The sequence below is a fragment of the Ursus arctos genome, unplaced genomic scaffold, assembly GCF_023065955.2.
Source record: "Ursus arctos isolate Adak ecotype North America unplaced genomic scaffold, UrsArc2.0 scaffold_30, whole genome shotgun sequence".
Taxonomy (NCBI): Eukaryota; Metazoa; Chordata; class Mammalia; order Carnivora; family Ursidae; genus Ursus; species Ursus arctos.
This window is the reverse complement of record NW_026622986.1, coordinates 8,530,067-8,548,879: the sequence shown is the minus strand read 5'-3', so window position 1 is coordinate 8,548,879 and position 18,813 is coordinate 8,530,067. Positions and strand designations below refer to the sequence as shown.

At 44.8% G+C, this 18,813-nt stretch overlaps 1 long non-coding RNA gene across 1 annotated transcript in view; it reads right to left on the bottom strand.

The window, feature by feature from the left end:
- Nucleotides 1-18,508, bottom strand: part of LOC125282805 (uncharacterized) — a 73,099-nt gene extending 54,591 nt beyond the window's left edge. Inside the window, exon 1 of the long non-coding RNA XR_007190104.2 lies at nt 18,298-18,508. This is a non-coding gene — a long non-coding RNA (uncharacterized LOC125282805). The remainder of the gene's footprint in view (nt 1-18,297) is intronic.
- Between the last annotated feature and the right edge of the window lie 305 nt (nt 18,509-18,813).

The following is an 18,813-nucleotide window of genomic DNA, read 5'->3' as shown; positions in this document are numbered from 1 at the left end:
TGGACTTCTGCGCATGGCAGGGCATACAGCAGCCTCAGCCGTGCATGTGTTCACAGAGGTCAGTCCTTTTCTCAGGCCTATGTTTCCTACCTGCGCCTGGCAAATGCCTAAGTTGAAGCCAGCACCCAGCAGGTTAGCTCTTCCTGCTGCTTTGCAACGCACACTACCATTGTGACTTGATGCTTGGCAGAGGGTATTTCTGCTACCCTGAGAACTGTGGGTTTGCTCCTATTTTTTAACAGTGGGATCCTGAATCATTGTTAGAAACAGTCTCAGCAGTATTAGTAAGTGTGCAGAAATGGCGTGATGTGCCATTTTGTGTCTTCGAGGAGTGGTTCTTTTTGGCAAGAACATGCATTTAGGGGCACTGACCCATGTTCTTGTAAAGGTAAAGGCACTGACTGGATTCTAGGCCCTGTGCTAAGAGCCTTAAGAGCATTCACTCATTTCACTTTACAAAACCCTGTACAATGGACTCTCGCAATCACCCCATTTTACAAACAATGGAAGCAAGACTTGAAGTGACTTGCCCAATCTCACAGAGCTGATGAGTGATCTGGCTGGGCAAAGTCAGGACTGGATAAGGAAAATGAGGTGCTCACCTTGGGTGCAAAATGTAAAGGGGAGCCCCAAAACTCAGTAATCAAGGCGAAGAACAGGTTAATGGAATATTTTAGAAAATCAAAATTAATGAAAAAATCCTTGATGAAAATATACTGAAATTCTAAATAAAGACAAGATTTGAACCTCTATTTGTAGGACTCAGCCTTACTTGCCTGATCCTGATCCCAGCCCCGTGAGATCCTGTCCCTGCCCTGGCTGGGATTTGAACCCAAGACTGGCTAAGTTCACAGCCTGTGCTCTGACCCACTTCTCTGGGGCACTCATCTGCCTCCTTTGCTAGCAGGGAGGTAACGATGCTGACAACCTGAGCTAAGTCTCACTCCACCCAACCTTGGGAAAGTCATTTCCAGAATGGACTGAGAAGGGCATCTGTGATGGCGAGAAATCATGTGTAATGGCCCCCAATCCTTGCCATCAGCCAAGGTGACTCTTGATAGAAGTCCTAGTTTAGGAAAGGAGCATTTCCCTGAGCAAATCAACATCAAGCAAGCTCTGAGCAAATTTTCTTTAGTTAGGGAAAGTGCCGTGACTCAGTTCAGATGGATGGAGGGTCCCCTGGCAACTGACTGTTCCCAAGTGACCTCTACCCTCTCTTCCTCCCAGCCCACTCCCTTTAGGTGCCACTGTGGGTTAGGGGCCTCCACTCCTCCTAGAATAGAAATTCCTTTGCCCAAGTCAATTGGAAAGGGATCCTCCTTGTTAACTTCTCAGACTTCTGCAATGTGAACAGCTGCCAAACACTGCCCACTGCTCCCAGGCCCATCGGTCCAGGACAGGGAAGCAGCTTCTGTGGCTCAAACACTCGAACCAAATTCTGCCAGGGAGGGTGTAGTGAACACACTCCATGAAACTGTCATTTCCTCTGCCTTGTTCTCCTTTCCAGCCACATCTGAACTTAACAGCATATTTATTCTTACAGCATCTCCTTGTGTACCTCCGATAAAACTTTAGGCTTTAATTCTAGTGTCCAAGCTTTAAAAAATAGTGTTACTTTCTTTAAATGCCATCAGGAAATAGGGCAGGGCACTTTGCTCTGACATGAATCCACAGGAATGTCTGTTCACTCTCTGAGCTCCCTCTGAGCTCCAGAAGCACTGCTCTACTTCCCCGCTGAGCGCTCTGTTGGACACCTGTGTTCTTAAAGGGACAGTGCAGCTATTAAAAAAAAAACAACAACAAACTTTGCTCTTTCTTCCAAAAGCCACAGCCATGATTTTCTCTACATTTTCTTCTGCTAGGAGTGTTAACAAATACATTCTTCATCTATTCATTCAACAAATACTTGTTTACCAAGGGCCAGGTTCCATGCTATCTTGTAGATTTTCCTTATAGCAGCTCCCTTTCTCCGAGAGTCTAGCAGATATTATTCCTTTTTTTTCTTTTAAGATTTCATTTATTTATTTGACACAGAGAGAGAGAGAGAGAGCCGGCGAGAGAGGGAACATAAACAGGGGGAGTGGGAGAGGAAGAATGGGAGCCCCATGCAGGGCTTGATCCTAGGACCCTGGGATCAGGCTCTGAGCCGAACCCCGAGCCTAAGGCAGACACTTAATGACTGAGCCACCCAGGCACCCCTAGCGGATATTCTTCTAAACACTCATTGGACCTTAGATACTGACTTTAGCCAAGGGGTATGTGGATAGTTAAAAAAAGAGAAAGAATGTCCTAGTCTGTCCTAAAGACAGCTGAGTTGAACAACAACAAAATAGGAGAATGTTCTTTTCTGAAAACAGCTCAACAGTTGTTCCAGTGAATACTAGCTAGCTAAGTTTGCCATGAAAAATAATGCATGAAAGGTAAGTAAGCCATCGAGGCACACGCATTTCTAGATCGCATTTTAACCTACCACTTTCTACAGACTACTTTGTTATTGTTTCCAATTAAACAATAACAATACTCAAAACCAAAAATTTGGAAAACCCAAAAGAGCATTAAAAAAGTCAGTCATATTATATGTCAATTATATCTCAATAAAGCTGGGGGGGGGGGACTCAGAAGCCAAACATCCAAGGTAACAACTCCTGACATAATATGTTTGAAACTAAACTCAATATTTTTCCCTATGCATATGAAAAACACATGTATTATAGCCAAAAACTGACATATGCTTCCTACTGGAGTATTTCCTGCACTGGTTAACATGAACCTAAATAGAAACTGAATGGTTGCACCCTGTCCTATGAATACACTGTAGCTTTCTCAAGCAGAATTGGACACCTAGGCTGTCTCCAAAATTTGCTGTCATAAATAATGTTTTAAGGAACTTCCACATCCAATTCTTTGCAGACATCTCTTAATTCCTCTTGGGGTAAAGTCCTAGAAATTGAAATGCTGGATGAAGGAATACACAGTTTTTAAAGCTTTTGATAATATAGTAACAAATTGTCCTTAAAAAAACATGCTAATCAACAGCTCCACACTGTGTAAAATTGCCAGGGAAACTTAGCTATCACAGAAGGGATCTTGGTTAAGAATGAGGCAATTGTTTGGGCAGAAGACAAGAACAGACATTTCTCCAAAGAAGACATACAAATGGCTAACAGACACATGAAAAATGCTCAACATCACTCGGCATCAGGGAAATACAAATCAAAACCACAATGAGATACCATCTCACACCAGACAGAATAGCTAAAATTAACAACTCAGGAAACAACAGATATGGGCAAGGATGTGGAAAAAGGGGAACCCTCTTACACTGTTGGTGGGAATGCAAACTGGTGCAGCCACTCTGGAAAATAGTATGGAGGTTCCTCAAAAAGTTAAAAATAGAACTACCCTATGACCCAGCAATTACACTACTAGGTATTTATCCAAAGGATATAAACATACTGATTCGAAGGGGCACATGCACTTCAATGTTTATAGCAGCAATGTCCACAATAGCAAAAAATATGGAAAGAGCCAGATGGATAAAGAAGATGTGGTACACACACACACACACACACACACACACACACACACACAGAGGAATATTACTCAGCCATCAAAAAGAATGAACTCCTGCCATTTGCAATGATGTGGATGGAACTAGAAGGTATTATGCTAAGCAAAATAAGTCAGAGAAAGACAAATACAACATGATTTCACTCATTTGTGGAATTTGAGAAACAAAACAGATGAACACACAGGAAGGGAAGGAAAAATAAAATAAGATGAAAAAGGGAGGCAAACCATAAGAGATTCTTACTATAGGAAACAAACTGAGGGTTTCTGGCAGGAAGGTGGGTGAGGGATGGGGTAACTGGGTGATGGGCATTAAGGAGGGCACTTGATGCAATGAGCACTGGGTGTTATATGCAACTGATGACCTGCTAAATTCTACCCCAGAAACTAATAATACAACATATGTTAACTAAACTGAATTGAATGAAAATAATTTAAAGAAAGAATGTGGCAATTTTTTTTTTCGGAGAGTGTCAGAAATTTAGCATTGGAAAGGATTATTGCGGAAGGTCATTCAATCTTTAACCTTAACAGTTACACACTAGCATCATCTGGTGAGCTTCTAAAAACTGCCAATATTGGGCCCCACTCTTAGAGATTCCGATTTTATTAGTCTTGGATGGATCCTGGGCATGGTATCATCTTGAAGCTTCCCAAGTGGTTCTAATGTCAGCCAAGGTTGAGAACCACTGAACTCAAGGTATTTTTAAACAAAAGAAATTTGCAGAAATTTGGGTTCAGATGAGTGTCAAACACATTTTTCAGGTTTTTCCTTTAATCCTTTGACTTTATAAAAATATTTCTGAGAAAACTGTGACAGTGTATAAACCTCTGAGAGGAAATCATGAATATGTTTATGACAGGTTCCTTTAATGGTGTCCAGGTGAACAAAAACATGGTGGCCCCAGTGCCATCACCAAGACCACAATCAGAGGAGAGAAAGTAGGCTGTAATTGGGTGGCTTTGCTCTCACAATTTGGTCAGAGATGGAAAGAGCCCCGTGTGGACACAGACTGAGACCTAAAGGACAGTATGAAATAGGGGAAAGGGCGTGGCTTTGGGGACATACAGACCTATAATGATTTTGACTTCTGTCATTTGTTCCTGTTTGACCCTGAGCAAATTCTTTACTCTTCTGGGTCACCGTTTCCCATCTGTAGAATGAGGCCATATTGCAACTACTTCGTAGGGCAGCGGCAAGGTCTACTTACACTATGGTCACAATGTATGGTTCCTGGCACTGATCAAAGATAACCACCTCTCCTAACTGGCCCCTGGATGCCTCATGCACAGCCTCCTGTGCAGTGCGCTTACTTCTTGGTTTATTTTCAATATAAGGGAACCCACTTGTTCTGACTATACTCCCAGTTAGGACATGTAGGTTCTGAGCCCAGCTCTGTCACTGCCTAGAGTGCAAGCCAGAGCTTTGCAGAGCCCCGATTTCCTTGTTGACACATCTCAAGGCCCCTCCCAACTTCAACAATCTCTAAAGGAGATCTTTTCCCTTGCTTGGAACTTTAGATATTCAAATTAACTGTACCATAAGAGAACATTCCATGGCATGATTTAAAAAAAAAAATCTGTAATTTAAAGAGTGCCTATGAGGTCTATTCTGCACATATGTGTTACAGCCTTTAAAGGTCACAACCGCCACGGGAGGTACATATTTGTATCCCCATTAATGGGTGAGGGAACAGACTAACTGAAAAAATACCTTATCTGTAATTACACAGTCAGCATTTGGCACAACTGAGATTCGAGCACAACTTTATCCCAAAGCTTGTGTCCTCAGCATGCTGAATTCCTAAGTGCTGCTGGTTATCAAAACAGGACTTCATCTTCCTCTTCTTTCCTACTCTCTGACTTCTTACCAATTGTTTCATTAACCCCTCCATGAGAGGTTTTGCGGAAATGGGCTGATTTTCTAGATTCCTTGGAGTGGCCCACATCCATATACCCTACTAAATTCAAAGCGAGTGCACCCTCAACTCATCCTTTCTTAGCTGGATCCCACAAATGTCCCAGACCACCTCAACCCCACCCAAGAGCTGAGGAAGCAGAAATTGAAGCAAATGGCCGTCTTAACAGACTCCAGCTAAAATAATCACACCTTTTCCAGGTTTATGAAATATATGAACAAGTCATCAGATTTCAGAGGCCCCTTCTAGGGCCTTGGAAGGGATTCCTTGAAATGAAGAGTCCCTAGGTATAGCAGGAGATCCACCTCCAGCACTACCGGACTCAATGGCATTTTGCAATAAGACTTGCTCTCATTCACACATGGCTACTAATACATTCGCAGTTAAACGGAAATAATTATTGCTATTAAATATAGCCTAAGTTCTGTTATTACCATCGTACATGATGAATTTTCCTTCTTGCCTTAAAATTCAGAATTACTTGATTTTAATTATTTTCAGCCATCACATAATCAAAAAACTTCAGAGCTCAACTAATACACAAACCTTCTGGATTTTCAGGGAGGCCACGTGACTCAGGCAAGCTCCAGAGACAGCTCTTGTCCCTAGCAGAGCACTGTTGAATGCTTATTCTGCCCAGGAGCGGTGAGGCACAGGCATGTTCACCATTTCCAGGGATTCTGCTCTTGTTGGGGAATTTCTATATGTTTAATGCAAGACAGTAGCTGATTAAAGTACAATTATTGTCAGAGGCAAGAAGTGTGATCTCTACCCATTCAATACTTTTAACATTTAAAATATAAGACGCTTAGTAGCTTCACCTATCAAACATGAGGCTCCTACCACTTATTCATCCAGCTTCTCCTGAACCAGTGGGGCTATGAGTCCTGCTAAGACATCCCTTAGGGGTTGAAGATTATATGATTTGAAGAAATTTCAAAGGTCCTCTCTTTTTATTCAAACATTATTGGTTTTGTTAGAAGCAACATAACACTTTACTGTAAGAGACAGGTACAGTGTGTTCCATAAAGTATGGGTGTGTGTGTGTGTGTGTGTGTGTGTGTGTGTGTGTGTGTGTGTGTTTAAATACGACAGAATATGAGGTTTCCGAGAACAGAAATACAAAACAGTTGAGTTGATCCTTGGGGAAAAATGATCAACCCAATAAACTGCTTTCCAAATTAACTGCATCCTCTAAAATAATTTTTGGATCAATTTTTAAAGAAATCTTCACAAATAGAGAAACTCCATATAATGAACCCATGTCAATATTCAAGTGCAAAGATGCTTTACTGCTTCTGGTCATGGTCTTCAGTGAGAAGCAATCTTGTCCAAATGATTTCCAGATTATAGGAGGGCACAAAGGAGAAGTGGGATGGGTACCCTCACTCCAACATTAAGGTTTTAACAGTTTTCTTTTTTTTTTAAAACCATGGAATCTTTCTTCAAATGGAATGGCATGAGCTCAGTAGATAAACACAATGGAGGAAGTTAAGGCAGGGGTGAAGGTCCTGTTCCCCCATCTTTCCCTTGCCCACATGGACACACAGACACACTTCCCCAGTCTCTAAGGCACCTGTGAATCCCCAGGAGCACTTGAGGCACAGGTTTTTAAAGCCCAGTTAATGAGCACTACAAATAAATACAAGTTAAGGAGCTAAAAAAGTCCGTGGATTCATGGACATGATGTGGAACAAGATTTTTGAAAAAGCTTATTTAAAATTGAAAAAGATCGGGACGGCTGGGTGTCTCAGTCGGTTAAGTGTCTGCCTTCGGCTCAGGTCATGATCCCAGGGTCCTGGGATGGAGTCCCACATTGGGCTCCCTGCTCAGTGGGGAGTTTGCTTCTCCCTCTGCCTGCTGCTTCCCCTGCTTCTGCTCTCTCTCTCTGACAAATAAATAAATAAAATCTTTAAAAAATTGAAAAAGATCAAAGACTCTAGAGTACTGCTGTCTCATAAATTTTTGCAATGATGGAAATGTTCTATGTCTGTGCCACCAAATACATTCACCACAAGCCACGTTTGGCTCCTGAGCCCTTGAAAAGTGTCTAGTGGGAATGGGAACTGAATTTTTAATTTTATGTACATTTAACCAATTTAAATGTTAATGCAGATGGCCTCATATGGTTAGTGGCTAGTACACAGAGCACAGCAGTTCTAGAGCATTTCTCTCCTGTAGGTAAAACTACAAGGACAGACTCTGCAATGAAATACATGTCTATTCTCCTTTTGGAAACATCTGAGGAAGCCCATCACCCCCTCTTCCTAATCTCTTCTCTGTTGCACCAAAAGGGAGGCTCAGACAAGAGCCCCTCTGTATTAGCTTACTACTCTTGCTATAACAAATTACTACAACACAACTCCTGAGGTCAGAAGTCCACAATGAGTCTCCGTGGGCTAAACTCAAGGTGTTGGCAAAGCTGCATTCCTCCTGGAGGCTCTAGGACAGAACCGGTCTTCTTGACTTTTCTAGATTCTCAAGGTTGCCAGCATTCCTTGGCACATGCCCCTTTCTCTATCTTCAAGGCCAGCAGTATAGCATCTTCCAGTCTCTCTCTGTTTCCATCATCACATTTTTCTCCTGATTCTCTCTTGACTCTGACCCTCCTGCGTCCGTCTTATAAGGACCCCTGTGATTACCCCGGGCCCATCTGGATAATCCAAGATAATCTCCTTAAACTCAAGAACTTTAATTTAACCATAGCCACAAATTAAGAGGTAACATATTCACAGCTTTCTAGGTTGTGGGCATCTTTGGGATGGGGGGCATTATTCTGCCTATCCCACCTTTGTTATAGATTAACTAGAACTAAGGCTAGTACCTTTCATTAAATTCATTAATACCCAGCTTCTAAAAGATAGCCTTGGTTGGCAAGGCTTCAACACAATTACCCATAAGTGAGGTGAGGTCTTCTCAGTGTTTAGTTTAACCTGGTGGTTCCTCAAATTTAGCCAGCATCCGGTCACCCATGGGCTAGTGAAACAGATTGCTGGACTCAAACCCCGGAATTTCTGATTCAGTGGGTCTGGAGTGCGGTCCAAGAATTTGCATTTCTCAGCCAGGTGCAATACTTTTAACACATGTCCACAAATTCTTTGACATCCCTCACTTCAAAAGATGGGGCCTTACTTTTGTCCTTTTGAACATGGACTAGATTTAGGGACTCAATTCTAACTATATTTGATGGATGTGATGGCACGTGATTTCAAGATAAGGCTTGCTCTTGCACTCACTCTCTCTCCCTGAGCATTAGCTTCCAGCCCCAGTTGAGCCTTCAGATTACTGCAGCTCTGGGTGACACCTTGACTGCAACCTCATGAGAAACCCTGCGCCAGGTTCACCCAGCTAAGTCACTTTTAAATTCCTGACCCACAGAAACTGTGTGAAATAATACTAGTTTATTGGTATTTAAAGCTACTAAGTTTGGGAGTGACTTCCTACACAGCAAGAGATAACTACATATGTCAGGTGATGCTGATACCACTGGTCTGGGGACCGCAGTGTGAGAACCACTAGTCCAACCCACACCCTCTGTAAGGCACAGGCATTTCTCCTGCCCATGTTGAGATGCTCCAGAGAACCAGAGGAAGGTAATGTTCTCTGATTTGTATATACTGCATATTCATTTTCTGTTTTCTGCAGACATATTCCATTACTGCCAGGCCACTCTCTTGTGGAGTGCTTTTACTGGGAAGAATAACAACAGTATGTCAAATGATAGCTGTATTCTAGAAGCCCATTTCTGTTCACTCAGGCATAAAAGATGTTCTACACATGGGTGAAGAACCAGACAGATATAGGGAGAAGAGGAAATGATTGAAAGACTAGACCATCTCTCTCTCTCACACTCTTTCCAGCCTGGAGGTGAACAAGATGAAGAAAGAAAACAAAACTATTCTTTTTTTTTTTTTTTTTTTTAAAGAAAACAAAACCCTTGACAAGAGAGGGAAAGATAGTACTAGGAGCCAGGAGAGCAAAGGGGTGTCCAACTGTTAAATAATGAGAAACTGAAGCTTCCCTCATTGTGTCAGAGAGGCTAATTCCTGAGCCAGCTGTAGAGGAAATGGGGAGTTTACATTATCTGGGATGTCAGTAAGAACTGAGTGGACGCATTTCCTGTCTGCTTCTCCCCAAAGATTAGCAACCTCTTCAAGCAAAGATGGTTTTCCAGAGGTTTCGTTTGTTGTTTACTTCCCCGGGTGGCAAATGTGGTCCAAAGCGGGGAAATACAGCTTCAAGAGCAAGGGAAGGCAATGGTAGTGAATGCAGAGCAAATACCACACAGAAGGGAGTGGAGGGAGAACGTGAGGTGAGGAAGGACATGATGGCAGCTCTGCAAGATGGCTGTCTCCAGTTCAGGCAGCGCCAGGCAAGCGGGCCAAGCAGGTTCATTTCAGTGATACCCATTCTCTTTGATGGGGTTTCTCTGGCTTTTCCATTTATTTTATAGAAACTTAAAATATGACATATGATTCCATTTATATGAAATTCTTGGAGAGGCAAAACTAATCTAGAGTGACAGGAAGCAGAAAAGTGGTTGCCTCAGGCCAATACTGAGGGGGGAGGTGACTGCAAAGGGCCACGTGGGAATGTGGGGTGTGATGACAACGTGCAACGTTTTCCTTGTCCTAGTGGTTACGTGGGTGTGCACGTGTGTCAAACTTCATTGAACTGTAGGCCTGAAACGGGTATGTTTTATTGTACATAAATTATATCTTAATAATACTGACCTTAAAATAAGTATGACACACATGGAGCCCTCTGATGGGGCACCAAAGACTGATTTGGCAAAAACAAGAGTTCTCTGGCAGAAAAGGGATTCAGCTGGTCCTGTGTGGCCTGAGGAATGGAACCAGAATAAATGCATACATATTCTAGGAAGCAGATCTCTACTCAGTGTATTTATGTCAATCATTTGTTTAACAGTTTCATTGAAAGGCCTATCTACAGAGGTCTTGAATTCTCAGATATACAAAAAAGGATAACTTAGCTTCTCTATTACCCAACTGAATTTCTATTTAAAAAGCCAATTTTGCAAAGAATGCAGTATTAATTAATTGGAGGTTTTCCCATTTCCCCTGAGGTGTGTCTGAGTTCTAGTAGGTTCTCTCAGTGCTGAGGCATTGGGGGGATGTCTAGTCCTTGATGCCGACTCCATACATCATGCAGGGATCTTGCCACTCTCAGCCTTGGCCATGAGCCACATGGCTGCAGTGCTGGCCCTTGCTGCAGTCCAAGTGACCTCCGTGGCCTTTTGCACCATCCCTGAGCCATGTTAAGGGAAGGCGTCACAGTCACTCTGCTGCTTTTGTGCCATGGTGGGTATAGGAGAGACCACACCAAACTCTCTGCAAGTCTGTCTCTCACCCCGTTTGCCTAGAAATGTGACAAAGACACAGTACGCGTGTGGCACTGCTACTCCGCAGGACTCCACCTTGCAAAGCGGACCACGGGTCCTCCAGTCTTGGGTGCCCCAAAACATCGTGAAATCGTGGACAGGCAGCATTAGCATAGTGGTTAAGAGCGGGAACTCTAGAGCCAGACTCCCCGCATCCCTGCCCTGGCAGCTGCCAGCTGTAGAAACGGGGCAAGCATTCACCCTCCCTGTCTGAATCTCCGCAATCTGAGGGGGACGCTGGTTCCTACCCCACAAGATGGCACTCGGAGAAGAATGTGTGGCACACAGGACCCTCCACCAGAGGCACAAGACCCTTGCTTAGGGACTACTCGCACCTCCGCGTGCTTGTTACCACGGTTTTTGCCTTTGTAACTGCTGCTCTGACTCTTTCCTTGAGCCGTTCCTTCACGGAGAGAGGTTTTTGCCCCTTGGGCACCTGCCATTATCTCTTTAATGATCCTGCTTTGAGGAAACACAGAATTCAACTTGATATTTGATATTTTGTTCCTGCTTTCCCCAAGCAGGTCTCTCCCCTGAAGCAAAGAGGAAAGAAGAGCTGTTTGAAAGAGCATGGAGGGGAGCAGGAAATACTGAGAGGGAAACGTTCATTTGTGTTGATGTCACCAAGTCTAACACTACATCAAATATCTCATTTCCATGAAAAGGAGCATCTCACAATAAGCGAAATGTTGCACTTCCTCTACACGATACAGTGTCTGTTCTAAGCAATACAGGGATGAAGGAAACAAGCCCCTGGCCCGTGGAGCTCCCTTTAATGCACGTACAAACCAGTGACTGGATTGGGCAGGGGTGCAGAGGTCAGGGGGTGTGAGGAACACGAAGAGGATCCTGTGAGAGATTCAGACCCACCTAACTGAGGCAGTGCGCGTGCGCCGGCGCTGTCTCCTGGGGACCGGTATTTAAGCTGAGACTTGAAAGAATGACCTGGCAAAGAGCAGATGGAACACCAAATGCAAAGGCTTTGAGGCTTTCAGGGGAAACGCTGGACCTTTCCAAGGACTGACAGAAAGCCAATGTGAGCCAATGGTACGGTGTGTAGACGGTATCAACACGCCCAAGGCATCTGCAGGTGGGGTGGGTCCCGCTGGGTGGAAGCAAGTTTCCAACGACCAGGTATGCTCAGCGCGGACAGGCAGAGGGGATTTCATACAGGGACCCAAGGGTAAAGTGGAGGGCAGAACATGTATCAGTTTCCCAGGATTGTCATAACAAGTTGCCACAACCCGGAGGGCTTAAAACACAGTGATTGTTCCCTTACTGGTCGGGTGTGAGCAGGGCTGGTTCCCCCAGAGGCTCTGAGGGAGAATCTCCCCGTGCCTCTCTTCCAGCCCCTGGGGGCCGCCAGCCGTCCTGGGTGGGCTGAGGCTCGCAGCTCCAGAGCGCCAGTCTCGGCCCCCATCGCCACATGGCCTCCCCTGGCTTCTCCGTTCCTCTTGTCTGAGTCTTCTCCTCTCCTTGTGAGGACACCTGTCCGTGGTCTTAGGGCCCAGCTACATCACCCAGGATGATCTCATTTCCAGATCCTTCATTACATCTGCAAAAATCCTGTTCCCAAATAAGGTCACATTCAAAACTCCAGGTGCACATATATTTTATGGAGCCACCACTCAGGCCGCTACAGAGTAGTTCAAATGTAACTGAGATTCTAGGATCCTACATTATTTACACTAAAAGGTATGTGGTTGATGTTCAGTACTTTCCGAAAGGAAGTTTTGGAAGGCAGTGAAGATGGACTATCTGGTTGAAAGCTAGGGAAAGAAAGAAAAGAAGAAAAGAAGGGCCAGATAACTCAGAAGAAAACCATAAGGTTTCCTAAATCTTTCCTACTGCCCAATATATATATTTTCTAAACATTTAGCCACATGTCATAATTACTGTGGCCTGAGTCTTTCCACATACACAGAAAGGGAGAGAAACTTGGCCACGGCCAGACAGCCATTCCTCCTAAGAGCCTCAGGAAGCAGAGAGGACAGGTTCGCAGATACTTATTTAAATAGTCCCGCCCTGCCCTGCCCTTAAATCTGTTTTGTAACTGTGATCTGTTTTTCCTGCTTCCTAGGAAATCTCTCAAAGGTGTGGCCCTCAGCCTGAAAGCAACAAAAGCTCTGGCTCTGTGCGAGCCCTCTGGTGAAGGATAAAATCTCGAAATACTTAGAGAGGAAAGTGACCTTATTGTAAGAGCCCCTTTACCAATGAGGAGACTATGGTAGAATGCTGACACTTTAACTCTTCCTGGAGGGTCGACGAGGCATATTATGTACAAATTGGGATGCTTTAGGTTGGAAAGAATAGAAATTCTAACTTAAAATGGCCTAGAAATTAGAAAGAATTTAGTAGGTCTCACAAACAGAAGTCCAGATGTATAATGCATTTTAAACTTGGACTGATCAGGGCTCTGGTTCCATTTTTCTGCAATTCCTCGCTTCTCCTCTTTCACGCACGTTGGCTTAGACCTTAGGTTGGCTTTCTTCTTGGTGGCCAATGGTTACAGTTATTCTAGGCTTTGTATCAATATTCCTACCACAACACATAGAAGAGAAACTTTTTCTCCCCCTAAGCACTAATAAAGACTTGGAGTTTCAGTCTGATTAGAATAATTTAAGCCACATGTCTTCCCCTGAACCAATAGGTAAGATTATTCTGACTGGCATTAGATTAACCAAGGCCGACCCAGAGCAGGAACGGGCACAAGGCCCCAAACCAAATGTGACTCCACCGCCAAGGAGAGACGGACCGATTGTCAAAGACGCAGCACCCTGCTGTTCCACTAATGCCCCCGCAACCGGAGCAGCAAACGTTCTTTCTAGGCACATTTCTTCCTCTAGGTGTTCATAAATGCTTTTCACAATTTTGAAAGGATGTTTACTTGAAAATCACATAGTTACAGAGTAAATCACATAAGTATTTAGTGCTGAGATAAAAAATAATTAACCTAATGACCTGTGATCTTTTCAGAATTAATTTTCTCTGATCTGTAGCATAGTATGATGAAGCCCCAGGTCCTCTGTGTTTAAGAATATGTTTGTGAGGGGCGCCTGGGTGGCACAGCGGTTAAGCGTCTGCCTTCGGCTCAGGGCGTGATCCCGGCGTTACGGGATCGAGCCCCACATCAGGCTCTTCCGCTATGAGCCTGCTTCTTCCTCTCCCACTCCCCCTGCTTGTGTTCCCTCTCTCGCTGGCTGTCTCTATCTCTGCCGAATAAATAAATAAAATCTTTAAAAAAAAAAAAAAAAGAATATGTTTGTGATTAACGTGAGGTTTGCCCATAAGAACAAACATCTTGTTAAACTTGCCTCCAAGAGGTAATAAGAGGAAAGAACAAAACAGATAACAAAATTAATCCAGGAAAGAAAGAAAGAGAGAGAGAGAGAGAGAAAGAAAGAAAGAAAGAAAGAGAGAGAGAGAGAGAAAGAAAGAGAGAGAGAAAGAAGGAAGAGGGTTTTTTTTGGTCAAAATAGATGATTTGATGTCTATTTTCAAGTGTCAATAGATAGACAGACAGATAGATACATAGACAGATAGATAATCTCCCAAATGTTATTCTGGATGTTTCTATGAGGGTGTTTTTGGATGAGATTTACATTTAAATTGGTGGACTTTGAGTAAACCAGTTGCCTTCCATGTGTGGGTGGGCCTCATCCAATCAGTTGAAGGTCTGAAGAGGGCAAAAGGTTCATATCCTGGGAGCAAGAGAGAACTCTCCAGAACAGCTTTCACTCTCCCTGGTTTTCAGCAGATGCCTTTGGACTCAACTACAACTTGCTGAGTCTCCAGCCTGCTGGCTTCACCCATCAGATTTGGACTCATCAAGTCTCCACAATTGTGTGAACCAATTCCTTAAACTAAATCTCTTCCTATATGCAGACACATCCTATTGGTTCTGCTTCTCTGGAGAACCCTAACTAATAGAGACGGTGATACACTCAAGTGTGCCCAGTAGAGGTGAAGTTACAATATTTGTCCTGAGAACTGGGTTGTTCTGGTAATTATTCCTGCATAACAAACTACATCAAAATTTAGTGACTTCACACAACAACTAGCTTATTTTTTCTCAGAATTCTTGACAGCTGAGTGGTGGTTCTTCTGTTAGTATTACGGGGGGTCACTTGGCTGGGCACACGCAGATGGTCTGCTAGTGGCTGGACTTCTCTGTCTATACCTAGTGTCAGGGCCTCTCTCTCCATATGACCTTTCCATGTGTCCCTCCAGTGGTCCCTGTCAAGGTAGCTTGACCTCTTACACAGAGGCGCAGGACATCTAAAAGGGTAAAGCAGAGGGGCGCCTGAGTAGCGCAGTCGTTAAGCGTCTGCCTTCGGCTCAGGGCGTGATCCCGGCATTATGGGATCGAGTCCCACATCGGGCTCCTCCGCTGGGAGCCTGCTTCTTCCTCTCCCACTTCCCCTGCTTGTGTTCCCTCTCTCGCTGGCTGTCTCTCTCTCTCTCTGTCAAATAAATAAATAAAATCTTAAAAAAAAAAAAAAAGAAAGAAAGAAAAGAAAAAAGAAAAACCCGTATGATGAGATGGATTTCCTCTCAGGCCCAGAGACTCAGTCTCACTAAATCCTAGTGGTACCTGTGAATGCTCTCTTTTCTCATTAGCCCTCATCAGTATCTACTGTCCATATATGTATCATTTTACTCTCCCTGCCCAGATTAATCTGGTGACTCTTATTACATGATTGATTATAACCAGATTCTCACTCAAAACAGGGAGTGGAGGATTAAAGTAATTAACCTGATCCTTCAGGCAGGCAATTTCCTATATTAGGTATTAATGTCTTCATTTTATCATTCAAATAAGCAGGTGAAAGTTGGAGCTTTGGAAACATTATCCTTAGACAGCCTTTTTCACCACGGGCTTCTGTACCATGGCTCACCTGGCAGGTGTTGTCAGAGGAACCCCATGCAGTGTTCAGTTCCCAGATAAACAAAGCCCATTTGAGCCACTATCTCATCAGTCGTCCTTGAGAAGAGCACCTAGGACCCCCAGACAGCCAGGAGAGGGTAGGACAGAGAGTCTGGGGAGCACACACTGGTGCTGGTGGGATGGATTCCAGGCCAGCCTGTGGAATCACTGGGGTGCTAGACCTTCCCGGCAGCCTGGGTGATGGCACAAGAAATCTGTGCTCAACCAGAACCTTCTCCAAGACATTGACTGAAAGCTTCCCAGGATTTGGCTACTTGGCTGTGCCTCCGAAAGCCCAAGAAACAAAGTCAAGCCTTGAGGAATACATTTCAAACCCATTCCGTGGCTCCTGGCAGAAGGAAAGCCTAAATTTAGATTTCTGACCAAACAGTTTCAGACACAATGGTCTTATGTGACACAAAATAAACAGGTTTTCAGGGGAGAGGGGCCAGCTCCTCACTTACGGATGTATTCACCACATGGGAGTGGACACAGGCTGCACTTACATGCTAGGCTCCATGGAAGAGGAAGGGGAGGTGACACAGAGGAACAAAGGTGACCCTGCTTTGAGATGCCTTCAGTCCAACAGATGTGGATGCTACTTGCACTGCCTAGGTCCTGCCTCGCTTTGTGGTCACACAGGGGGCCAAATGTGCTGGGAGATCACACTGAAGACAAGAAGGTAATACTGAAAGAAGTAAGAGTGGGCAGAGCTGTGGGCAGAATGTGGCCTCGCGATGTGGCTGGGTGAAGGAAACTAGCACCCTAATTATGTTCGATAGTCCTTCACCTTTTTATCTCAACTGACCCCCACGGTGTTCCTCAGCAGGGAGCACTACTGTCTTTTCTGCTGATGAGGGCACTTTAGACCACAGAGGAGAAGCGACTGGCTTCAGGTCACACGGCCAGCTCAAGGCAGGACTGTACCCCGGGCACAGCACTCAGGCCACAGAGATCCTGATGACGCAGGGGAGACTGGGAGGAGGAACATCAGTCTTCTCGCCCAGAACAGGCATCCTGCCAGGCCTGAAAAGCGAAGTGCCTTGGGTAGAAGACAGGCTGAAGATGAAGGTAGCCCCTTGGCCATCTGCCCAAGGGAGGCCGGCACAGTCCCCTCCGACCTGGGGACAGTGGCCTCGCCTTTCCCAGACAACAGCACCTGCTCGTCTGATCAATCACCAGGCAGACGAAAAACAAACGTCTGACAGCACCACATCTTTCTGAAGCTCTCCCCAGACACAGTGCCCATGGCAACCAAACAGAAGACCAACAGCACTATCCCTAAAGCCCTGAAGAACCCCACAGAACACAGGCAGAGAAATGACAGCAGTGGGGCCACGCACCTAACTGAGCCCTTACTGTGCACTAGGCACCCCCACAAGCATTTGCAGTGGGTTACCTAACCTTTCCACAGTGCTGGGAGGAAACACCATTACTACCCTGCACCCCCCCCTATCGTCTTCACACCATAACTTCCCCTTCAGACACTCAAGTAGCACAGCCTCTGGGAGAGCCCAGCAAGTGACAAGTGAATGACACAACAGAATATAAGCTCCGGGAACCCAAAAGCTGTAGTCTGTTTTGCTCAAGCTTCCCAAGCTTCTAGGACATTGCTGAGCACATGGGAGACTTTTAATAAATATTTGTTGAGTGAAGTAAAGAACCATAAAACCATCCTAAGATGCAAATGCTGAGTTGGCCAAGCAATTTGCTCCCACACATTGGCCTTAGAGACTGAAACTCAGATTTTTCCTTACTAAGGCCTAATAGTAAAGTCCTGAATGATGTAATTCTACATACGACGTGATTGGTGAATGAGCCCCATCCTCTGCCCCAGCCCTCATTCACAGGGAGAAGGCTGGCAGAGGAAGGTGACATACTTATTTGCTCCAGACAGCTGCTGGCCCTAGGTGGACTTGGTCTGGCTGGACTCCTATCACTCCACCCACTGCCCCAGGGTCGGCTCTGGTCTCATCTTAGATTTGTCCCAGTGACAGTGAGTGTAGAATTGGCTTGAACTAATATCTGCCCCCGAGCAGTAAGAGGGTTTCTCCCACACTGGCATTTCGCTAGATCTACACAATCTGTCAAGTGAGTTTGTTTTGCTCTCCAGATAAATGAGGAGCCAAAGGGTGTTTTTCTGACTGTGAATTCCTGGCATTTTTTTTCCGGGCTTCTAAATAAGCAAAGTTAACTCTGCCAGTCTTCTCTGGTACTGCTCAGGACTGTTTAATGAATAATAGAATCACGGATCGTGGTGGTAAAAGGGCTCAGAAGTCACCCGGTGCGGGGTTTTTCAAACTTATTAGGCAATGGAATCCTTCTTTCAAATATAAGCTTACCCAGAAGTTTATCACACTATATTACCATTCATATCATATCCTACATATCACATATTACATCATAGCATACGAGAAAGCTGGCTGTGCTGTGGAGAAGTCAGGGGGCAGCCGGGTCCCCTTCCCTAAGCCCTCTCTTACCTTCCTTCCGGCGTCCACGACGGCTCCAGAAACACCAGTCTAACTTCACCCCTTCCTGCAGTGATGGGAAACAAAGGGGCTGAGAGGTGAAGGGACTGGCCCAAGGTCACACAGCAAGGTAATGAGGACACCGGTCTAGCGAAGCTCTGGCTCAGGATTTGGCACGCGCCTGCGCAAACCCTGGTTACCACAGTGCAGCGCCTGCGCAAAACCGCTTACCACAGTGCAGCGCCTGCGCAAACCCGCTTTCTAACCCTTGCACTGGAAGAAACACCTGTCCGGGCACGACAAGTACATAGAGAGGACGCTTCTGGTCCCAGAGTCCCTTCTTAGGTCAAGGGTGTTACTTATGAAAGATGATAAAGGCTGCTTGAATATAAAATCTTAACTTTAAGACAGAGTGCACCCAATTCCATCCTACTTTAGACATCTGAAAGGCAACAAAGCACTCACTGGCCTTAACTTCCTGTGTCTCAAGGAAACTTCAGTCCTCAAAATGTACTCTTTATGGCAAAG